The 25648-nt window shown below is 41.2% G+C and overlaps 1 protein-coding gene across 3 annotated transcripts in view; it reads right to left on the bottom strand.

The window, feature by feature from the left end:
* The window catches only part of GALNT13 (polypeptide N-acetylgalactosaminyltransferase 13), a 431005-nt gene that overhangs the window by 49447 nt on the left and 355910 nt on the right, over positions 1–25648 (bottom strand). For 2 of the 3 annotated variants that reach the window (XR_013634409.1, XR_013634407.1), the window contains one exon: positions 15537–15656. The exons of the other annotated variant lie outside the window; for it this stretch is intronic. The gene's annotated coding sequence lies outside the window, so the exon portion shown is untranslated. The remainder of the gene's footprint in view (positions 1–15536; positions 15657–25648) is intronic. 3 annotated transcript variants of the gene reach the window in all.

The raw sequence follows: 25648 nt of genomic DNA, 5'->3' as shown, positions 1-25648 counted from the left end.
TAGTTATGCCAACAATGAGCATTTAACTGAGCCTCCTTGAGCACTTTAATCTGTAGTCAGCCTCACTTCCTAGTCTTCATGCAGTAGCATAATCCTGCAGTGTCTGGGCTTCTGGAGAAAGTATAAATACAAAGAGTGAAATTCTGTGCTGCACCTCCAGGAAGCATGGCACTGAAAGCACAGTCCAGGGGGAAGGATGCCAAAGGTGGCTTTAAATCAACCTTTGCACCCTCTGGATTCTGGGCTGCTGCAAGGGAAGCAGGGGCCCCCAGGGAAACTTGAACAGGTGTGAAGGCTACTTTAATTTATGGCAGCCTCCCTGATGTTGTCTGTAGCTTGCAGTACATGCCAGAAGAGCCATAGCAGGTGTGCTATGACCTGATACCTCTGACTCCTAGCTTGTCCTCTATTCCAGATCTTGCATTTGAGTGGTCTAACAATACCTGCACTAAGGGAATTCTCCCTGCTCTTGGCATGATGTTTACCCCTTTTCAATGCCATCATATCTAGTTCTTAAATAGCACTTTTCATCAGTAGTTGTCAAAGCATTTTTCAAAGTAGTTCAGCGACATTATCCCCATTTTGTAAATGGGGAAAGTGAGGCAGAGAGAGGTGAAGTGACTTGCCCAAGGTTGCCAGGCAGGCCAGCAGCATAGCTGGGAATAAAATCCAGGTCTCCTGAAATCCCAGCCCACTGCTCTAGCCACTAGGAAATACTGCATCCTTTATAAGTATGTAGGCACCTTATAGGACCTGGGAGGAGGGGGGGAACAGCAGAACCTCTTGCAAACTATTTTCATTTAAATTTTCAAAAAGAAAAAAATATTAGCTTTGATAAAGCCTATGTAAAAGTTTCGAATAATGCCAATTTAATCAGCCACAGTAGCTAATATGCACAGCTAACTTTCTGATATATAGCCATAAACAGTTCAGAGCTAAGGCCATAGCATAAACAACAGCAATGAAGCTCAGCATGGCAGAAAATAATAAATGATGTATGTCTGAAATGAAAGAATTGCTGCTTACCCAGGGAACATATCAACAGTGCTCTACAATCATGGCTCTACCAAGTTGTTTGCAGTAATGTTTAGCTCAGATGTAACCTAAAAAGCCCCCCTGAAGTTTTGAAGGCTGATAATAAACGGTAACAAAGAGCTCTTGACCCTCTATTTTTCCTCTCCTTCGCTTGCCTTTCTGTCAGACTTCACTGGAGATGCTGATTTTTTGCATTAGGTGTTGAAAAGGGTAGAAATGGCTCCTTTCAATGCACACCTAGGCCCCCCTTCACAAAACAGTGTCTCTAAATAAAATGCTTAATTATAGAGACCCTGTTCCTCCAGTTTATTAGTTCATCAGCTTGTAAAATTGGTGTTAACTATTGGTCTCTTCTGCATTATGATGTGAGAGCTGATCACTAAACTCAGCCTTGGCATAAGTGGGTGCAACTTGATTGACGTCAATGGAGTAGTTCCCATGTACACCAGACTGGCCTGGACCCTAAAATTCAGTGACAGACTAAAGTGATTGTAGAATATTTTGCTTCTCCTTAAGTAATTACCAAGGTTGGTTACTTCCATATCCTCCTATTCTGAAGCCTAGACCCCAAAAGAAGACAAAACCAAAACCTAGTATGTTAGTTCCCAGGTAAAAATAATGTAATTCCTCCAGCATACCATCCATCCCACATACAGAATACTTTTAATGACGTGGGCCCTAAAAAACTTTAAGATTGAAGGGAAAAAATTGGTGTCCTTATTTTCCCTTTTGAATTCTCTCCTCTCAGATACAGGCTAGTGTAAACTTGTCAGCAAAAAAAAAAAAAAAAAAAAAAAACAACACACACACACACAATTTCAAAGGGAAGAAATAGGTAGATATTGGATTTGTCAATCATTTCTTTCCATGCAGAGAAAACTACAATCTGCATAAAATGAGTTACCAACCATGCTAACATCATCCAACTACCTCATTGCTGAACTAAAGCTAACCTCGGGGTAAAATAGCTCCCAATAATAAGGACTGAGGAAAGAAATAATATCTTAGGTGTTGTTAACTTCCACAGAGTTTAATCCTCAGATGTCCAAATGAAAAATTTCGGATATCCAACCTAGAACCTGCTCTCATTTCAACATTGTTGATCCCACAAGAGAATTAAGCACCAAATATCCATGAAAAAATGTATCAGAGCTACAGAGTGAGACTGAGACCATGTGGTAGTGAATGTACACCCCATCTTCTTCGGGGTGGATTGTGGGTGTGGTGACACCGTGGTTACAGTCCACCAGACTGTCCTGAGACTCACAACAGCACAACTCAATGGCCAGAGTCAAAGCAACTAACCTTGGGTTCTGTGCTGCATGGCCTAATGGACCAAGACGATGTGGCCATCCAGGATCGCAGGGCTGTGTGGCCTAGTGGTGTCAATATGGCGGCCCCCAAGTGCAGGGCTGTGCAATTTAGTGGCCAGAGTCAATAGGGCGGCACTCGAGTGCAGGGCTGCATGGCCTAGTGGCCAGATCTGGGGGCTGCCACCAAAGTGGGGGTAGCAGCTGGGGAAGGTGTACCCAGGTCCACCCCACTCCACCGGGTCTCAGCCCAGGGCCCTAACTGTGGCAGAGTGATCCACTACTGGGTCAGTGGGGAATCCAGATATAACATGCTGACTTTGTGCAGGTGGGAGATACCACTCTCTCCACCTCCCTTGGCACCTTCCTACCATGCTTCCTGCAGCTGTAGTCTGTACGACATCATCTCCTCGGCACAGATAGCTCCCTGTGACTCCAACTCCAGCCATTCAGCTGTAGGCGACAGGTCTCCACTCTGGGTCTCATGGCTCCTGCATGCAAGGGCTGTAACGACTCCTGGGCTGGAGCCTCTACCAAGCATCTTTCCTCCTTGGTGGTCAGCCACGACTGAGCTGGGCTGCTCTCCCTTATATTAGCTCAGCACAGTTTGGGGTGCGGGACTTCCTCTGCCCACAGTCTGGGGTTAACCCTTTCCTGCCTAGTGTGGAGTATGCATAACCTGTCACATACACCTATACATACAATATGTGGAGAAGATTAATAGAATTCTAATTTTATGAAATGCAGCTTAATGATGCAAAATAAACCACAGAAAAATAGGGTTTTTCTGCACCAATTTCTACTCCTTTTTCAGAAAGTAGAGAGGTAGTTGTCCTTGGAAGAAGATACCTTTCAGATGATAAAGTAAATTAGCATTTTTAAAATAAAAATATTCAACACTTCTCAGCAAATCTGTCTTTAATACTGTCACGGGGTAGGTACACTCCGTCACAGGGTGTCAGGCCACATGTTCACAAGCGAGGAAAGAGGCTGTGCTGCAGCCTATTAGGTCCAGTGCTAATGATCCTTACTATGAAGCAGGGTAATATGGCCTAGTGGCCAGAGTCAATAATGTCGCCCTCCCACACAGGGCAACATGGCCTAATGGCCAAAGTCAATAAAGCAGCCCTTCCGCTAAGGGTAGTGTGGCCCAATGGCCAAGGTCAGCAAACGGCCCTTTCACTAGGGCAGTGTGGCCTAATGACCAGAGTCAGTAAAGTAGCCCACCTCTGCCTGGCCTGTTTGCCCGCAGCGGGAGTGGGGCCCCACTCAGGGGAATGTGACACCCTGGGCAAGGGGACTCGGGCCCTTCCTGCTTCTCCGAGTCACAGTCCAAGGCACTGGCGATGTTGGGAGTGCTCACCACTGAGTCAGCAGGGGTCCTCCCGAAACAAGCTGACTAGTTTCCCAGATCACTCACTGGTAAAAAGTTTTAAGTCCCCTGGGCTGCTTCTTACCCTTTCCCCGTTGTCAAAGCTCCCCAGTACCTCTGGGTCTCTGGGGTCCTCAAATGGCTGGGCTCCCACCAGTGCAGTCCCTTCTCGGGGTTCGTCGGGCAGCCTGGAGTCTGTCTGTCACTCTATGAGCCGGGGTCCCACCATCAGGGCCTGTAGCAACTTCCTGGAGAGAGCTTACAGCCTTCCTCCTTCCCCTCCAGCAGCCTGCCCAGAGTCAGCTGGGCTGCCACCTTTTATATGCTGCCTCCAGGCTGAGCATGCCCAGCAGGTTCAGAGGGGTGGGGCTTCCTCAGCCTGCAAAGCAGAGTTAACCCTCTTGGGGCTGGTGGGGAGTAGGTATGTCCCGTCACACATACTCATAATTTTACTAGGGGATCTTTAGTAATTTTGAGCTAGATTCTCTGCTCCACCTTGTTTCCACTGGGCACAGCAAAAGGGGAAAGGGACTGCAAGAGACCAGATTGCAGCTGCCTAATTATCAGGCTAATTCTATGCCAGTTCCACTTCCAGTGTAGATTAGTGGCAGCTTGCTATAGTCCCCAATGGGCCATCCACCAATAAGGGATTACTGAAGAACAGTACACTCTGACCACATGCTCTCCACTGGCACACTGACTACACCTGAGGTTACAGAGTGGAAAGATGGTACAGAAGCCAACTACAATGGCTCTGTGTTTGCTGGATAGTACCAGCTGCTGAGGGAATCCTCAGCTTGGGAGATCCATTAGTTTCTAGTCCCTGGCCCCTTTGTGCCACTGGAGAAGACCAAAGAGGACAGACCATGCTAGGGAATCTTGCCCCCTATTTTAAAGTAGAAAATTCTTCCTACTCCACCAGAAATAGGATAGAATATAAACATTTAAAATAAATCCAAAAGCAGCTATTAGAGCTAAAGTTCTGTCAGCTCTAATAAGAACAGGATGTCTGACCCACAGGAAATTCCTACATTTCAGCATTTGTTTTTGTCCAAATAAATAAAGAGGTTATGAAGAAGTTCATTAATTATTACAGTTATATTCTTTTAATGGCTGAAAGTGGCATGGTAAGGAGTAAATATTGGTCTACCCTACTACTTTGTTAACTGCTGTTACAGTTAAATGGTGAGCTGTACCTTTGGTCTGTCTTTCAGTGGGCACCCTTTCCAAGTGACAAGCTGTGATGCGGTCTACCAGGATGCCACCTAATTCACTCAAATGCTAATAGAAATCAAAGGAGTGTCAAAAGGTACTGTAGTATAATCAGGTCAATTCACTTGTGTGTATAATTCAAAGGAAATGTTATTCGTATTGTCTTATCTATAACCCGTTGATTGCTATCGCATTACATTATTTATATCCTGGTAATTAGTTTACCACAGGTCAAAGGTGTGTTGATGTAAGAATGTAGTCGGGTGTTAAAACTTCATGAAAATTAATGGAACGTTACCTGTCTTGTTTTCACTTATCTATTCCTATTATAATATAATGGCAGGCATTTAGATTCTGTATATCCTTGTAACTAAATAACCCATTAAATGCAGATGAAGCCTTGGGGAAATGCAAATGAAGAAGAGTGCTAACTTCAAAGCAAGGGCCAATGTGTGCGACAATGGGGGTTCATAGACTCTAAGTGTATTCCTCACTCGCCATCCTCAAAAGAAATGCCCATGTAGGTAGTGAGACTGTTGGTTGGCTGGCTGTGTGAAAAAGCTATAAAATGAATTTAAAGGAATGAGCCTTCATCACTGGACTGTTTGGATTCTAATAGGGTGTAATATCTGGACAAAAAGAGAGAGATCCCCGGAATTATTCTGGGTAACCCCGAAAGACTTTTGTGAAACTGGTAGTTTATTACTTCTCCGCTATCATTTTGGACTTACAAACTTTGACTCACCTGTTAATGAATTTTACTTGCTTTAACCTCTCTCAATAACTCTCATTTATTTTTCTTAGCTAATAAATCTTTAGTTTATTAGAGATTTGACTTCCAGCATTGTGTTTGATGTGAGATCCAGAGTACCAGTTGATCTGTGATAAGTGACTGATCATTTGGGATTGGGAGTAACCTCATGTGGTGTGATTTTTTGTTTTAATAACCTTTTATCACAAAGTTCAGTTTGTCTGGGTGGCAAGATAAACTGGAGATCCTAAGGGGACTGTCTGTGACTCCATGGTAAGGCTGATAAGTGATCCATTTGCAACTGGCTTGGTGAAATCTAATTATAGAATACACCACCAGTTTGGGGTGTCTGCCCTGTTTCTGACTGTCTGTTTTAAGATTGGCACTCACAGCTGTGAGCCACTCCAGACAGTGTGAGAATTGGTGTAGTTGGCAGGATTCACATGCCACGGGTCAACTGGGCTTAAAGATCAGAACCCAATGCTGTTAAAAAATTAAATTTGATATTGAGAGTTTTAAGGGTTAAAGATTAGTCACAATGGGCGAATCACAATCATATGTGGTCTTGACTCAAAATAACTTAAAAAACTATATAAAGAAAGGGGGAGATCTGTTAAGAAGGAAACTTCTGATCAGGAACTGAGTGCTGTGCTCTTGGACTATGACCATAAAGCAGGGTCTGGACACCCCCATGACCCAGATGCTGTAGATGCAGAAATAAGGATGCTGGAATTCTGAATAATGGAGAAGAAAGAAACTGCTGAGATGGAAGGAAGCTGTGGAGAGAGACAGAGTAGCCCACTACAGCTGCATGTAGCAGCTCGCAGCTGAGAAAGAAGCTCATGTGATGCAGCTGGAAATTCACACAGGCCTATAACATCATCTCTATTTTTATTATCAGAATATTTCAATAGAGAACATTTTGAAAAGTTATATTAATTTGTAGCCTGATCTACCTGACTCAGGGCAGTGTGAGTTTTGCCATTGCTTTCAGTGGGAGAAGGAGTCAATGTTGTGTGCTGAGGTTAATGCTTAGCCAGTCATGCATTTTAGAGCCCATTGGGAACATTTCTAGCAACTCCAGTTGGAGTTGGCTGAAGGCCTTATTGATGAGTTGGCTTATCAAATTATAGTTAGTCTTGGAATTATTAGATTTTATCAGTAAATGTTGACAGAGATCAATTTCACTGTACACACAAACAAATGAAAAAATATTTCCATTCATAACAATCAATATATACAGACAGACAAAGAAAGGAAATGCTGCTTGAGAATTTCGAGTCTGATTTAAGGCCAACATTTTGACATATGTTGACAGTTTGTGTTTTAATGGTTATAAAGCTTTTAACTTTTTTAATCTCAACCTCTGTTATAAAATAATTATTGTCTGTTCCCTCCTTCCAAATTCCTGCAACTGTGAAAATTTAAATAGAAAAAATGTTTATAATCAATATTATCCACCAAAATGATAATCAAATAAATACCTAGTTAAAATAAAAACTGCCACATCTACTTATACAGTATTTCACATGGAAAGAACTCTTTCCAATACGAAGTCCTTTTCAAATGATTCAGCAGAGTTAACAAAGTAGTTAATCCTGTAAACTTTGTGTGCAACAAATTACTGACTTGTGTCTAAAAACCAGCATTTGATACTAGTCTTGACAGAACTTTTTAGGAAGTTTTCTGGGGATAAGGTCTTCTGCAGTAGAAACAGGATACCTGTTTCAAATTGCCAGGGAGCTTTGAAATGAAATATTGATTGACTTAGTCATACAATACCAGGGCAGGTCAAGAGATTGCTGGAATTCTTTGTAACTTGTAATAAAAAAATATTGATCTTGTTCAATATTTCAGAAATATTTATGAGATGGTTGAGGTTGATTTATTTACATTCCAGTAACATTTGTTACCAACTATTTCAGAATCTTTAATAAAAATTCCAAATTAAAAAGTGTACTATTTTTTTCCAAGCCACAAGAAAATCAAATCATAACTGTTTGCAGGTTTGTCTATGTATATGCTTTACTTTAATCAGGTAAATAATCTCATTGACTTCAGTGGAACTAAATACAAAATTTCTTTGGGATCTGCTAGCATGGGTCCCAATGATTGTGTAGAGTCCTGCCGGGCATGGGGATCCATGCTAGTGGATTCACTGTGCATGGAAATCAATGGTAGTGGACTACCTTTGCATTATCTTAGGTAGCAGAGTGTGTTGGATTATGTTTGTGCCAACAAACAGTGTGCAGTTTGTTTGATCAAACTAAGACTATCACCAAGATATCAAACCACTAAGACGCCATGGGAATTAAAATAATTTTCACAATATGTGCATTAAGTAAAAAAATGGGTCAAATGTTCATTCTGTTTACTCCTCTTGAAGATGTCCATAATCAGTGCAACATTAATAATACCCTGATGCAGCTATAATTCTAACCTCTTAACTTTGTTTGTCCACATATATATAATTTATTAAAGACTTTCTCCCAAATGAAAAACTTCTCTCTGGCTATGTATATTTCCTTATTTTGGTCACTCTTTTGTTTTCTGAACTTGTTAACAATAAGATGAAACAGTTGCAGGGGGCAAGAAGAGGGTCAGAAAAGACACATTGGTCTTCTTGTCTTTCTGTTTTCTTATGTACTTTCAAGTCTGTAAAGAAATTAATCATCATATGGAACTCTGTTGCAAAGGCCCAGTGGGATACCATTTTGATAGATTTTAAATCTGATATCACCACGACTATACAGGTAACCTGCATTGACTGTGCCATATTTTCTTCAAACTACCTTTTAATATCTACTATTTTTTCATTAAATACATACTGCATACAAGCCAATGTTGTCCTACAAAAAATCCAACATGAAAACAATTGTTGCCAAAACACAAACCACATGTTTCCAAGTAATAGCAGAGATGTCTTTCATATTGTCTCAGATACCTAAATATTTAGACCATACTCATCTCCATAGTATCTTATCTATCTCAAAATGGCAGATTAATCAGTGGATTATAATATTTCTGAACAAAGAAAAAAAATACAGACACATAGTTTGTTTCAGCAGAGTATATTCAGTTACCGTGTAAGTTTTAGTTTCTATTGAATATATGAATTGGTTTTGCAAATATTGTTCAAAATATTCGTGTTACAATGTTCAGATGCCATATTACAAATTTGATTAAAGCAGCTCTTTATCTGCTGCAGTCACATTCTTTACGTTTTCTTCTGACAATGAAAAACTGAAGATAGGGTTTTTTCCCCCTAAACTATGTAAAGCAGAGCTGTTATTTTAATGATTCCCACTAAAACTGTCATTTATACAAATTTACAGGACTTATAAAAGAGCCTAAAGTCTTATAATAAAATCCAAGTGTTTTAAAATTGCATTCTTGTAAAAGAATTGGTATTTAGTTAACATAAGAAATAATAAAACATTCAGCTGATGAAGGCATTTCCAGGAATTGAAGATAATTAGGGTACAAGAAGAAACTTAGAAATCAGACAGCTTTGAGTACCAGTTTTAAGTTAGCTGATAGAATGTAGTTTTGTTTTGAATTGGCTCTTCTTTACTTATTTTACAGGCAGATAGGATTCAGGAGTTGATATGAAGAATAGTCTCTTCACCTCACATTGCCAGTGATCTCCTCCCCCTTGCATGTAACCAGTGTCTCTATCACATCGAACATAAGCCATCTGTCTTGACTTTCAAGGCCCTTCATGGCCTATCCCCTCCCTGTCTGTCATCTCTCATTCACTATGGAGATATCAGTTCCTGCCTCCAGTCAGCCCAAGATACCAGCCTCCTTTGCCTACTTGTTCCATTTTCAAACAAGCATCTTTGTGTCTTCTGCTGTGCTGCCCCTCACACTTCGGAGTAGCTCTCTGTAAACATTTGCAAAGCTACCTCATTATCCATCCTCAATCTTTCCTTTTCTGTGATGCCTACGAAAAATCTGACAGTTGGTCTGCTGGTGTGCTGAGCCCACTGCTTATTCAAGCTGACCAATATTGTCTCATTGTTCACTTGCACTTTCACATCTATCTGTCTGTATCCATCTCTTGTCTCTTGTTGTGTATACTTAGACTGTAAGCTTCTTGGGGCAGGGACCATTCTTTTCATTTTTAGAGCTTGTCCAGCAACTATCACAATGGGCTCCTTGTCCTGACTACGGATCCTAGGTGCTACAGGAATATGAATAAATAATTTCCTTTCAAACTAGTCTCCCAGTAAACACTCTCATAATTCCCTGTCATTACAACAATGGTCAGATCCACCAGTCTCTTGTGAAAGACAGAATCATTCTAACATTCAATGACAAACAGCTAAACAAAATTGCTCAAACAACAGGGAACTGTGCATAATTTCTATCAATTCTAATGGATGTTAAGCTTTTTCAAACAGACAATCTATTTTCTTTGTACTTTAACTCGAGGCCAGGAATGCATTATTTCATTTGATAAAATATATATGGAGAAGTGAGAAGTAACTGACTATAAGTACTGTAGATTTGGTAAAGTACATGTCATATTCGGTTTCTTACACCCTCATCCTGCAAAGATTTATGCAGATGCTTAACTTTATGTACCGTGAGTCGTCCTACTGGCTTCCATGGAACTACTCACACGCATAACCATTTGCAGGATCTGAGCTTTAATCCTTCAGAAGAATCCTGTTTATAAAAGTCCGCCCCAAATTTAGGCTCTGTAAAATCAAGGAATTTTCTACATACAGAATTTAAGGCTGATAGATTTTTTTTAATGTTTAATTTCTACAGAAGCAGTTTCTAAAACCAAATATTTCCTTGTAGAGTTTGCAGCTCCAAATTGCAGCACTGTGCTCCTTAATGAAAACCTGAAAGTGAACATGTATAGGAACTAAGGTAGAAGGCAACAAAAGGAAGGTCTATTTTGTTTGCTTAAGAAGAGGCAAGTTCAAATAAGAATGTGAGCAGTAAAAATCATGGAAGAATTTTAAATATATTTTAACACTTAAAGTTATTGATGTAAGCAGTGTCAGGATGAGCTCCACCCTGACATCTGGTGGTGAGGTGTGGCAAGTTGTGGAAAAGAACTTCAGGGGCCGATCTCATTTGCATAGGCACACCCACCACGCCTAGAATGAGACCATAGCTTCCCAAATGGTCACTTTGGCTGCTGTGGGATCCCCAGTGTCTCTGTTATTGGGGCAGGAAGAATAAATTGTTATTACCCTGATTATGGGAACTGTGCTTGGAACTGTACGTGGCCTTTTGTTATGATGGAGGGATTCACCATCAACTAAGTAGCACTCGCTAGGCAAGGGTCATGGGTTCCAAAACTGTGTGAATGGAGAGAGGCTGGGGACAAGTATTAATACTTGGTGGCATGGGCCCCTTGGTGAGGGCCTTACATGCTAATTGCACTTCCTCCTCTCTCCACTGTGGAATATCAGAGCTAATTTTGATTTCATTAGAAGTCTAGTTATAGGCTGCTGAGCTCACTTTGGGCTGACAGTGCACCAGCACTGGGGCTCCCCTATTATAAGCTGAATTCACCTAAGAGCTGAAATCACTGAGTGTTGTGTTAAGTAGTGGGGGAGCCTGAAGATATATGGTGAAGCAGTTCGACGTGGCGGAGCGGAATGGAGCGCAGCTGAGCGAAGGAGTTCGTGGGGCGGCTGGCGGAGTGGAGCGCAGCTGAGCGAAGGAGTTCGTGGGGCGGCTAGCGGAGCGGAGCGGAGCGCAGCTGAGCGAAGGAGTTTGTGGGGCGGCTGGCGGAGTGGAGCGCCGCTATGGAGCTATGGGGCGGTCAGCTTCAGATCACGTAAGGTGCCTCTTACCCCCGTCCCATTTCCACCCAGGTTGGGAGGTAAAGCTCCGCAGATAAACTTTCGAACTCTGGGGCTGCCCTGACCAGGGACAGAGACTTTTGGGGCATTGGACTTTTGGGACTTTGGGTGATTTGGGGTTGCTGGACTCAAGAACCAAAGGGAAAAGGGCATGCCCCAATTTGCCTGGGGTGGGTTTTTTTGCTCATGGGTTGTGTTATGAATCCTGTTGGTGGTGTTTCCCCAACATAATGCCACATTGTTTCTCTCTGTTATTAAAAGACTTTTGCTACACTCAGACTATGTGCTTGCGAGAGGGGAAGTATTGCCTCTTGGAGGCGCCCAGCGGGGGTGGTATATATTTGTCCCAGGTCACTGGGTGGGGGCTCGAGCCGGTTTGCATTGTGTTATTGAAATGGAACCCCTAGATATTGAACCCGGCCCTTGTTGCTGCCAACTCTGACGGGCAGAAGGGTTACATTAGTAACATTGGGCAAAACTAAGGTAGGACTTGCACCTGCCCAGGAAAATGAAGTGGAGTAATACCCTTCCCCTCCCCTCACCTCTTACTTCCCTGCATGACTACCCAGAGATTGGGCTTGGGGCCTGGTGCACAGAGTTAAGGAGCATTTACTACCCTCTAAGCCTGTGGGCTGGGAATGATTCCACCACCAAACCCCCATTACTTTGGCCAGCGCTAGTGTGCTGGAGGTAGTAATTTACTGCTGGCACATTGCCAGAGCAAGGGAGTGGAAGATGTGGAGTGTATGGGGGTGCGGGTTGGGGGGGTGGGAATTGTGGCTCCTGGTATTTCCTCCTGGAGCACTACACAGGCATGCTACCCCTTTCCAATAGTACCTGATAACAGAATAATATAAATGAGACACTGAAAGATCAGTGAGGTTATTTAATTCATCCACCCTGCCAATTCAGGCATTTATCTTAATGTATATTTTCCGGTACCTTTTTCCAATCCAATTTTAAGTGACCCAAATGACAGGATTTCCACATCTTCCACTGGGATACTATGCCACTTAAGTCTCACTGTTAGGACATGTTTCATTCTTCCCATCAATCCCTCCATCTCATTAATAATTTTCCCCTCTTTATCTGCCTCTTTTGAGATATACACAGTATTTGCATGGAAATATGTGCTGAATTCAAGGTTTTCACCAGTGCTGCCATAAGACAACTCTTTCCTCCTTATAGCATGATGACCTAATGCTTTTAGATATGTACCCAAATTTACATTGGCTTTTTTATGCCATATTACAATGCAAACTCATGCTCTTTGCTGTCCTCTCACTCACTTAAACCTCTTTTGTTTTTCACATTACTGCTTTTCAAATGTGTCATTTTAATTTAATACAGGTAAATTCCAGTTTTACAAAGTGGACATCTAAAACATTGGTAAATTGGAGTTTCCAGTGCATGACTGGCATTCTACATCAATTTCAGAAAAGAGGGAAAAACAAATTTTGGATAATCAGGGTTCAGAAAAATTAGGATTTACCTATATTTATCTTCCTGATCATTTTCTACCAGAAAATAGCTGGCATTTAGTCAGGTTGAATATAATCATTTTGTTGTTCCCTACCTATGTTTTCCCTCCTGCATCTCTGTGAAAAATGGTGCTGCATTTCTGTGCCCTAACTACTGTTTGCAATGTCTCCCAGCGTAGGATCACCATAACTTTCATTAATATGTCTGTTCTTTATTTGTTTACAGGCTTTTCTGTGGCACTCATAGTATCTGAGAACCGCACAAGCATTAGTAATTTACCCTTACAATCCTCAGTTTCTAGATGGAAAAACTGAGGCATAGAATATGTAATTATGACCAGGATTTCACCCAGAGAAATCAAATGACTTGTCCAAGATCACACAAGAAGTCTGTGACACAGCCAGGAATTGAACTCAGATCCTCTTAAGGTCCCAGTCCAGTAGCTCTACCACAAGAATTCTCCCTTCCACTTCAGATAAAAAAATTAAGATGTTTAATAAGATTGGACCACCATACACCAATCACTGTGATGCCCCACTAGAACCTCAATTAGAATCATTGTCTTATACCTTTGTTTATATTACTCTAATCAGTTGTCAGTCCATGATTTCAAACCGATAGAAATGCTTAAAGATCACAAATTCAAGCGGCTTTGATGAACATCCCTGTAATTACCATAAAATCCATATCTAAAACTATATTTTAAAGCTGATATGAAAACAAAATTGGCAGATTTTTAGTTACTTCAGCACCGTATGCTGGGTAACCTCACAAGCCAAGGCTAGGAGGGGTGCTCAGCATGAGAACAACTGAAAGTTTACCTTCCCTTTTAGAATGCCTGAAGTCACAGTGGCTGGTCTGTACTCAAAGTGCATCAGGCTCTGAGAGCTGAAATACTAAGGAAATTCTGCTTGTCCATAGCAACTGCAGTATATGACAGGCAATGGCTTTCAAAGCTTCTTTACCAACATTAATAAGACACTCTAATATCCACCCCATTAGTGGAGGCATTCAGCGTATATCACTGAAGAAAATGAAATGTAGCATGTTGTTTGTAGATCACTTAAAAATAAATCCTGATCAAGAGACTCCCATCATATGTAGAGTCCTCACCACAGCTTTACGTTAGTTTGAGTAATGATGTAGTGCATTCCAGAATTTCACCATGGACTCTAGGTGTGCAGAGAGCAGGGTACAATTTGATAACAAGCAGGAAAGTGATTGCTCTTGCTCTTTTCCTAATACAGACATTAAACAGATTTCTTGATTTCTGTCTTATAATGAAGGGACATTATAGACCTTTCCCTGCCAACATCAAAGCTTCTTCAGATTTTGTTTTTTTCTTCCCCCCAAATATTGCTTAATTCCCCCCTCACAATACTTTTGCTAATGCGGAACGTGATGACAGAACCAACACTTGTCATACACCAATGGACTTGTAAGTCCCTGTTCCGCAAATGTTTGCTTACATTTACATGCAGGCATAGTCCTATTTACTACTCCCTCAGACAAAAGTTACGTGTGTAAACTGTTTGCAGGATGAAGACCTAAAGCCCTGTCTACATTAAGTATGCACCAATATAAATTTGCACTGATGTAAAGTTACTAGAGTAAGCCATGCTGGTGGAGTCAACCGCACTTTACCTCAGTGCAGAGTTTACACTAAGGTAGCTACACTAGTGCAAATTTCTGTATTATAGACAGGGCCTAAGAGGCAGCCGGTGTTTGGTAACAAAGGGAATGGGATTATTTATCTACATAAAGTTAAGCATATGCATAAATGTCTGCATGTACAGACAGCAGTGTGGCAAACACCTAGGTTTCTAAGGAGGCAAGCCTCACCTGCATGAATTGAATAAAGGAGGAAATTCCAAACTGCTAACTGCAATCTAATTTAGTTACTGCAACAGCATGCAAGTCTAATGTTTGCACATTTCAATTAGTGTTTACTTTCTAGTTACTACATTTCCTTCTCTGCTGTGTGAGACCCTGTACGTATTCAGGTCAGATGTATGATGCTCTATTTGTCTTTTTTATATATAAAAATGGGAGAGAGGCTGGATATGTGAATACAAATGTTACAGGGCTTGGCACCTTTAGGTCACTGGTTCAAGTTCATCCCAGTTTAGTAGTGACCAGTTATTAAAAGCGGGTGGCTGTTCAGTGGCCTGTATTAAGGGAGTTGATGGTCATAGTCTGGAAATAAATAAATAAATAAATAAAACTGAAAATATTGTAAATAAAATAATTTTAAATGAAGTCACTTATAGTGCTCTAGATTCTATCCCCCTTTCTCCCGATTGCCAATACCATTGAGAGGGGTAGAATCAGTGGAATATTGCTGTCACTAGCAAGCCTTTGATAAAGTCTTTACAATATTGTCATGTGACATCCCTGCCACAGAATGACAGTGAGAAATGCCATTAGACAACCATTTGAACATGATGCTCTTAGACATAGGCTGACATGATCAGTTTGCTTCAACAGAAACAGCCAGATGGACTTTATAAGTGGTTTTGTTTTCTCCAGTACAACCCTCTCACCAGCCAGTTTTTGTAGCAAGGCTCCTCCAGGCTAAAGATGAAGTGAAAATACCCCCTGTTCCAGTCCAGATGTGGATTATTCTCCTTCAGACATCAACCCTCTTCCATAAACTCCAAGCTCTGCAAGGGGAGAGAATGGAGTCAAATTGGGCTGGGGTGGGATTTATGGAGTGAGGACTCCACTCCAGCCTAGTAAAGTTAAACAGAAAAGCTAATAACTTCACACTGGATTAGCTTTTCTATGGATCATTCTCTCTCACAACAACCATTTTTCATGTGCGCGCTTGTGGACAGGTGGAAGTCTATAGTAATTAGTGCTTACTATTTGATTAGTGTATTTAATTTCAAAGGAGTTACTGATTTTATGATGACAGAGATACTTTCAATTTTTTCATTCCTTATCCCTTTCTCTCTCTCCCTTTTTATTATTTTTTAAAAGTTGTTGAATTTCTTTGTGCCTTGCTATACCAACAGCTTTTCCTTTCACACCTAATTTCCCCAATCTGTGTAAGTTACCTTTTGAATACCAAGTGTTCACACTGTCTGGAAAGTACAGTATGAGGAATTTTGGACATTATGCTGGAGCTTTTCAAAAGACCTGAGCCAATCTGGCTTTGTACTGGTAGGATGAGGATTTTTACCATGTTGAGTTTGTCTCTTAATCCCTGATTAAAATAAACTCTTCTTCAGCTAAAATAGATCAATTACTATTTCTCCCTGCATTCTCCCCCCTTCCCCCAAAAATAATGCTCCTCCAGCTCAGAGAACAATTTATGATTTTCTGGATCTTTGTTAGCTTTGTGAAACTGACCAGGTGTTCAAATAATGCTGTAGTTCCTTTAGCACAATTCTCCATTGTGTTGCCTTTAGAATCCCTTTCAGATCCACTTCACAAGTACTGAGAAAAGATAGCAGAAAGCACTCAGGGCAGGCACACTTTCCATCCAGTTCTAGAGAGCCTGTCACTATAGTATTTAGGTGCTGACTTTCACCCAAGAACTAAGCCAAGGCCAGTTCTTGAATGACTGACAGATTGAAGGGAGAATGTTTTGTGTACTGTGGTATTAGGATGAACAAAATCAAATCTGCATCCCATTCCTGTAGCTCCTGCACAGTGCTTGGGGCACAGACACGCAGGGAGCCTTACAGAACCCACTGCTGCCAAAGGGAAAGGAGAGTTAGTCTCCAACAACTGCCCCTCATTTGTAATTGTCCTACTTCTCCTCCATAATGGGAAGGAGGGCAGAGAAGTAAGGAAGCCCAGCGAAGAGAAGTAGTATAGAAGAATACTCAGTAGCTGCTGGTCTAATAAAGAGCAGGGTAAAAACACTGGAAGCTAGAGGGGAGGAAGTGGAGAGAGAGACACCAGGGTCTAGGAGATGAACAGCTAATGCAGTTTAGGATGCACATTTTGGACACAGTACACTCTTCCCTGCTATGGCTCCATTATGGTTCATAGAGAGGTGAGAGTGGCATAAAGGGACCTTAAATGCCCCATAACCAGCAGGAGGGGAATTTCCCCAGCAAAGGCACAGCAAAACACAGCTGTAAGCTTCCCTCCTGAAGACTCCCTTGCAAGCCCAGGTGGGAGAGATGTACCACAGGGCAGGGCAGTGGCCCAGAGGGCAGCTCAGGGAGACTATAGTTTAAATCCAATAAACCATTATGGTGGTTTTAACATGGTGGCTTAAAGCCACCACAGCGTCCGCCTCCCACCCGTCTTCTCCCCAGCTGAGAATTCTAAGAGGTGCAGCACAGAATCTCACCCTTTGTGTGCTTTGTATGGGTGACAGAGGACAAAGTGTGTGGGGGGGGGGAGGAGGGGAGAATATTTCAGAGGATTGTGAGCGTGAAGAAAATCCCACTTTGGCTTTTTGTTTGGGTCCTTTCTAACTTTGCTATGCAGTGGACAATAGAGTCAAAAGGGAGGAGTGCAGCTCCCCTTCCCTAGCTAGAAAGCACCCCCTTCTCTTCTTGTGCACGCTCACTGCTACAGCTGGCACCCCTTCTTGCCTGGCACACAGAGTGCTTCCTTTCCTTTTGCACTATGGGATACACCTCTGACTTAGGAAGGGAAAAATAAAGTTAAATAAAATTACATACATTTAAAAAAAATTCACCCTAGAGTCTGAGGAAGATTCCAGTATAACTCCCCTCCTCCCGCACACGCACACACTGCAATAACAACATGTTGGACTGCTTGTTTATCCACTTCTGCCACAGCCATTTTTCACATTTCCCTTTACACATAACTTTCACTCCCTGAACTAGCCCTTAAGGCCATTGTTGTCTTTTCATTCCAATTCCTCCTCAAGACTCCCTTGGTATCTCCAGGAAGCCAGGCAACAAATAATGACTAGATCAGGGGAAAGAGAGAAACAGAACTCCCACCATATTTGTAGTGGATTCAGAACCATCAGGTAGAGGACATATCACTAGCCTACAGGACTGCAACATTCCCCTTCTCCTTTGATACAAGAGACAATACTTGAGTGTCTTAAGAGTCATTGTATGCTTTTCAGAATAGGAACCACATCTTTTTGCAATACAAATAATACATAAGACAACTGAAGCAAATCTAAAAGGATGGAATTTAACCAACAGCAAACACAACTATAAATAAAGTTAAATAATCCAGTTTATTTAAACTAAACCCCCACACATTAAATAAAATAAGAGAATAAATTCAGTCCAACTATACATCAATAGAGGTTAGTTCTCTTAATTAATAAGTCTTACATCCTTTTAATTCCCTTCCGCTCTGCCTGACAGAAGGCTGCCTAGCAACCACCTGCTTTATACCCTGAAGTGGGTTCCCCTCAGGCTCTGCTCTTGGAGGGGTACTCACTCTTTCCCACAGATAACTGAGCCAGTTTTTCCCTATTCAGAATCACTGAAAAAAGGGAAGATGGAACAAAACAGAAGAACAAGAAAAATGGTTTGATGAGGAAAGAATCAGTAGTTACTGCAATATAGACACCAAAAAGCATTTTAAAAGGGAAGCAATCTTATCACAGTCACCACACATCAACTAGAGGCTCAGATAATTATTTTCACCTGATTATTTAAAGAAACAATTCTGACAAAATTGGGACAATCACAGTTAACAACAATACACTAGCAAGAGTAACTTTTTGTAAATAATCTGTAAAAGGGACCTTGACAATTTAGTTTAAAAAAATACTACTCCACAATTTTTTTAGAACAAAGGTGTTTTTTTAAAAAATAAATAAGATTATTGTGGCACCTGGCACCATTTCTAAATAAACAGCTAAATATTTTTTACCTATTTGATTTCCCCATGCATTTTAATATCAGAAGTGAACAGATTTGTGTCCTGTAATTATATAATATTTGGTGTAATCCTAGCCAAGCAGAAAAAAGTAATCTTTTAATTATATTACTGATCCATTAAAATTACATGACTTGATTTCTAACCACTTCCTCCTGTATTTTATAACTAGATAGTAATCTGAAGCCCATATAATTGGTAAACTGCAGAAATCTCTCTGCATTCTATATAGAGGAAGTAAATGTGAGATCAGTGTTTTTAGCAAATATGATTAATTATGTGCACACTATAGAAAGATCTTAGTAGAGAATATGCACATGCACGTCAAGGGCTGGTTAATAACATTATTTAAATGCATACAATAAAATAAAGTCAAGTCAAGTCAAGTGAAAAAAACCTGCCTTTAAAAACTGCTTAAAATAAAAATTCAGTAAGCATAAAATAAGGTGGTCTGCCTACTTACTGAAGCAATTTTGATCAAATAAAGTCCACCTGTGTGCAGTGCACTGCCTTCTCTTCACAGATGGGTACAATTCAAGGTCCTGTTTTTAACTATAAAGCTCTTCATGCTGCCAGACATGACTTCATGAGGTAGCATGACCTGTCTCACCCTGCCATCAGGATGACTGGAACCTTCTGAAGTGCTCATCTTGATAGTTTGTAGATATGGTCTTTTGAGAAATGGAGGGGGGGGGTTCTCTCTGAGGAGTCTCACTCTGTAGAGCTCCCTCCTTCACAATCTTGAATGTATTTATGATGTAGAGAAGAGTTATCTCTATTTTACAAAGGGGGACTGGAGACACAGAGAGATTAAGGCCTAGATCCAATTTAGGTACCTAGCTCCTATTGAAATCAGTGGAAATTGGGCACTTAAATATTTGAAGATCTTGGCCTAAGTGACTTGCCCCAGGAAGTCTGAGACTGAACAGGAATTGAACATGGGTTCCTTGTGGCCCAGGCTAGCACCCTAACTACTGGATCATCCTTCCTCTCTAAGCATCACTTGAAAACCTGTGCATTCCTATTTAATAACTGTCATCTGAAACATGCTGTCCCATTATGATGTGAGAGTCTTCTTTGGCATCTTCCCCTGAACCCCTGAAATTAAAATAAAATAGCTAATGTAACTCTTACCCATGCATGCATACATGCACTCTCTCTGTGTGTGTATAGAAAACAATGCAAAAATATTTTAGACAAAGCTCTCTTCAACTTGCATTATCAAATGCTCTCTTAGAAGTTTTGGCTGTCAGCTGTTTTTAAAACTTTCCTCCCCAGCCTCAGTAGGGGTGAAAAAAATCTCTCAACAAAGGATGAAGTGCATTTGGAATTGTTCTGTAGTGTTATACCTTCGTATATAGCTTAGCTCTAATGGTAAGAGAGACAGTTCTGAATTATGGCACACCTCCCGTGAGCTGCATGAATTTTCATTAACTGGCTCACTGGGTGATTCACTTCAAACTCACTGATCTCTTCTCCCAGGATTTTAAATGCTCTCTCTCTCTCTCTCCTTGCTTCCAAAGCTCCATTTTCTCTTCTCCTTGGTGCTCTCTCTCTCTCTCTCTCTCTGATTACGGGACTTAGTTTCTCCCTTCACCCATGGTGGTTTCATCTAATTCTTCACTATTTCCTGGGCTTGTCTCTCTAGTGTCAAGAAAGTATATCTACATACAGTATTAAGATTCCAGTGCCCACCATCCAGAATACACAGATTCAGACAGACAGACTCTTGAACTGAAGAAATATGTCATTTATTTGCTGCTTCAGTGAGATTCTGACAAAATTAGGGTTAAATGCAAGTGCACCCCCACACTCGGATGCTTGCCTTAAGTACACTGTTACAAAATTATTCATTATATATTGTATAAACACTTTTTCTGCCTACCACTAAGATTAGTATGCTGACCTATCTGTTTTCCTGACTGTTCTCTTTCCTTGCCAGAAAAGCAGGAATCTTTTCACATGTCCCAATACCTAAAGTATACATTCCAATTATTACATCCTAAATTTAGGATTGTCACCATATGTCACTCAGAAGCCTAGAATGCCTGTTGAGTCAGTGTCATGTGAAGGAAACAGCCACACGCATGGTTGAGAGCTCTTTTCTTCAGAATATCACCAGGTTCAATCATCACTGGGATTCACAGTCTCAGCCATTTTGACTTTATCAATTACTCCAGTGTGAGCAGAAGGGCATGTATCTATTCCATGCCAAGAGTCCTAGACCATTATAATATCAGAGGTAACATCAACCAATGACTACCCTTCACTACAGCTAATTTGCATGCAAGAATCCACTAGCTGTATGAGCAAGACTGCACAGATGGTGGATTACTTGGCCCAACTGCCACTCCCATGTGACAGCATGAGCTTTCAGCTGCTAGTTAGTAAATAAGATTTACATCTTCTAGAGTTAGGAAAACCCACTAGGGTTGAATCTGTAGACGATCACTTGGAAATGCACTGAATGTCTGAGCTTTTGGGACTCATTGTTTTCCTTTTTTGCTCATGTCCTCCTAAAATCTCCTCTCTACTCGTAGGAGATATCTTTCTTCCTAGGGACCAATTCCTGTTACAAACTTTCTCACTCCATTTGTTGCATTTTATTTTCTGTCGCACCTTCTGGCTCACACAGAGCTCTTGAAAGGACTCCATGTAAACTGAAATGAAACCTTAGTGTTTGTTTTAAATGAAATCCCAATGAACTGTTGCAATTTGTGTGGTTTAAAAACATTATAAAAAGCATTTGCCCTGGAACAGAGACCCAAGGGATGAGCGGAGACACATCTGAGAAATAAAGTAGCTCACATATTGTGTTAGTGTCACTGACCTTTATTTCCTTTGGCAATATTAAATGTTTGACTGTGGAGTTCCATTCCAATGTTGCTTTAATGCCTAAGCCTACCCAGCATGAAAACCCGATGAAGTGAGCTGTAGCTCACGAAAGCTTATGCTCAAATAAATTGATTAGTCTCTAAGGTGCCACAAGTACTCCTTTTCTTCTGCAGCAGTATCTTTAGCTACAGCTAATACATGCAGGGTGCTAGCAATACTGTATTATGATGGGAAATTGAGTCTCTTGCAAATAACTACATTTTTCCTGATGCACTGAAGAAAAATAGAACTTAACAGTTCTGGTTCCAATGCTCCCATAGGGACAAATAAAAGCTTTATTTTGTTGACTATCATCATATCAATAGCAGAAAACTGTGTTATTTCTTATTTGTCTCAGAAATCTTCCCCCAGTGATAATAATGGATCAATTGCTATTGCCATTATAAATAAGAAAAAGGATACTTCTAGTTTAGATACCTAAATGTCATAGTACAGTTGCATTTGCTAACTTATTCTGCACCATACAATTCAGCACTACCTGTAGTGCATTGTAAGTTATTCCTCACCTATTACTTGATTTTGATATGTCAAAAGACAACTATTGTACGACTTAGTATTGCCATACTGTGCAAAACATGTCTGAGAATTTTGTCCTAAAATAGGAACTGCACAAAGGATATTTTAAATGAAAGTAAAGCTGCCTAGTAAAAGCCAAAGAATAAGTCCTTGAAAGATACTGTAACTACCTCCTACATATGATTAACTTCTGAACTCTGAATAGATTACTCAGCAAAAGCTTACCTGCTGTCAGTGTAATTACCTCCTAAATCCATCTCTGTATTATGTTGTCCAGCTCTTGAGCCAGACATTCTTATTGACTAGGTGACAAGAGCAGGAACTGGAAACAAGACAGGATGGAAGGGTAGTAAAATAGCATCTGTGAGACTGGAAAGAGAGGCAGAGATTCAAGCAGAAGGACACGTATGACTTACAACTGAATGTAAGTGATCAGAGATGTAAGAATTCCACATAACAAAAACATATCCTGTTACCCTACACACAAACTTGTAGGTAAAGTTTGGATCCTCATCTAGTGTTCAACTCAGTGAGTTTGGTTCAGCCCATTACAAAAAGCAAAGGGTTAGGACACTTACAGAAATGGGAGGCTAAGCCAGACAATGATTCACACCCCAACCAAGCCATTCAAACAAAAGAAAATCAGAGACTAAAACAAGACCGACAGAAACTCTCACTGTCCTCTCACCATTAGCAATATAACAAAAACAAATAGCCAGAAGTATTATTTCACCACAGGCGCAGAGTGAAGAACCATAAAGCCACAAAGAGCAACACAAAGCATAAAGCCAAAATTTGACAATGCTCTAAAAACACAAACCCCATTGAGGAAGCAGGGAAAGGGAAACCAAGCCCTGCCAAACCTAGCCACTAGTCCTGCCGCAAACAGCCATTGCTCAGGAGCACCTCTTTGGTTACGTGGTCTGATTCTATGCGCTTTCCTGAGAATCTGCGGCGCAACAGCAGCCAAGCTCAGTCACATGAGGTCCTCCTCTAAGCAGGAGCTTGGCTTTTAGTGGCTACCTCTTTGGCAATGGTATAATAAAGCGACCTCTGTCAGGCCTATGGTGTGCTCCTCTAGACAAGAACTTGACTGTTATGGGTTGTCCATACAGCCACAGTAGGGCAAAGCCATCTCTGTGAGGCAGAGTAACCTCTGGGCAGGGCCCTGGCTTTTCACGGGTGTGGTCTCAGTCACCCCCACACAAGGGGCTGGAACAATTTGTATAGTGGGGGCGCTGAGAGCCATTGAACCAAACTGTAAACCCTGCATATAATGGAAACCACTTCAAGCCAAGGGGTGCGGCAGCACCTCCAGCACCCCTAGCTCCAGCACCTCTGCCACTGAATGTGCTAATTCCTCCCTCCAGAGGTTTTGTCACTACCGAAGAGCAGAATGGGGGGGAGGGAGGGAGGTGGCAAGATAAAGGAACCCAAACCCACCCACTTCATCAGGTCCCAACTCAGAGACAGCAGGAGTTTATTAAAGCAACTAGCCCAGTTATTGGGCTACTCCCAAATTATATTTGCCCCAGGTCACTTCCTAGAGCACCTCAGTTTGGGACATATTTTCTGGCTTAGCAGACTCTCCTTGGTCTCTTAGTGTCCTGCTCAATCTCTTTTAGGGCTTTAATCTTACAAAGAGAGGGAGGAAATCCAAGCCCCTTCCATTAGAGCAGCCTTCACAAGCCTGTTGCCACTTCTGACACAGCGTCAGCCTTGCTTCCAGATGTCACATACAACTGATTTCACCCTTTTCCCCAGGCTACTAATGTCCTTTTAAACTGTTCCTCCATTTGGACTAGACCCTGCACCTATTGAGGGGTGGGGCCTCTCTCAACCAATATTGCTCTACTCCCAGGCCTAGTTTGGTGAGGGGCCCATACACCCCGTCACAGGGCTCCACTGAGCTAAGCATAGGACATAATGAGACACTCCCCCTGTCCTGGAGAACTTACAACCTACACAGATGAATATCAGTTTTCTGTGAAGGAAAATATCATCTGAGACTGGGAGGCTACATGAATTTGTATGCAGGTTTTTCCAGTACTTAATCTCTGTAATAAAGAATTCTTGTATTAAGAGAATTGAGACACCTGAGAATAGGCAGGAGATTCCAGGTCATTTGACAGTGCGCCTCTTGCACATTACTCATTAAAACCATCACAAATTGTCAGCATTGATAAACTGGTTACATGTTTTTTCAAATTGTTCACAGTGTGCTTTGTTTGTTCAAATTTGACATAATCATCAATAATCTTGCTCCATTAGTAGGAAGCCATTCAGGGCAGCTATTGAGTAGAGTACATATGTAGGAGCTGAAGAACCTGCTCTCTCCCCAAAGCCTTGTGTCTGTCACTTGTGGCTCTGCTTCTAATACTATTATTCCTCCCCAGAAAAAGCATTACACTTAAACTCCCACTCTCAAGCTGCAGCAGAGAGATCACCACATATTATCAAGAAATATATGTATAAAATGGAAGGATAATAATTCAAGAAGCAAACTCCTCTATATTAATGAAAGATGAATTATAGAGCACTAACTTCATAATTTCCAACTATGACTAATTCCTTCTGGTAGGCATAACCTCATGGAATATGAAGGAGATATTACCATAGGAGCAGCAAAAAACTGAATTGTTCAGATTAAATGTCTAGTACCTACAGACAGAAAATTTGGTTAGATGCACAGAACTGAATTTATTACTCACAAGCTCCTATTGAATGGAATGCATGAGGTTATTAATTTAAAGAGAAAAAAAAGATTCTCAGGGTCAGATTCAGAGGGGAATCTAATGTATTTTTATTGACAGCTTCTTCTGGATCTTCAGCATAACTAAAACTCCCCTTTCACTTACATCTGGTTACATAAATCCTCCGAATATGGAATTCAGTCTTTGTCAAGGTCCCATGCTTTTAAATATGTCTCCTGTAATGTAACCTGTCGACTTCCCCAGACTTGCTTTCTTACCTTTCTTAGGGTTTTTATGTCCATCACTGTAATACCAAAGTACTTCCCAGCTAAGTTCGATTGTCCACTTGTATGAACTATATGGAGTTGTCTGTGCTCTGCCTTTCCCTGGGTACAGGAGGTTCTGAATCCATCTAGGCCCAGGTTGGGGCATTGTTTGTCTATCTACACAGTTACTGTGGGAAAGCTTTCTCAATGAAGAGGGTCTTGCAATGTGTCTTAAAGGTAGTTACCTCCCAGAATAGTCTGAGTTCCTGTGTGATTAGCTCACACCTCACATGCCCCCTATTCCTACATTGCGCTTAAATGTAAATCAGGAGTGCTCAATATTTACAGCAGCCAGGGATACATCTTACTTTGCAAAATAGCTGTATTCCATTTGTCATCTATTTCTTATTAGGACACTGCTGTTTTATCAGACATTGTTTATTTGCTACC

Source organism: Lepidochelys kempii, chromosome 11 (genome assembly GCF_965140285.1).
Source record: "Lepidochelys kempii isolate rLepKem1 chromosome 11, rLepKem1.hap1, whole genome shotgun sequence".
NCBI lineage: Eukaryota > Metazoa > Chordata > Testudines > Cheloniidae > Lepidochelys > Lepidochelys kempii.
This window is presented reverse-complemented; position numbering and strand designations above follow the sequence as displayed.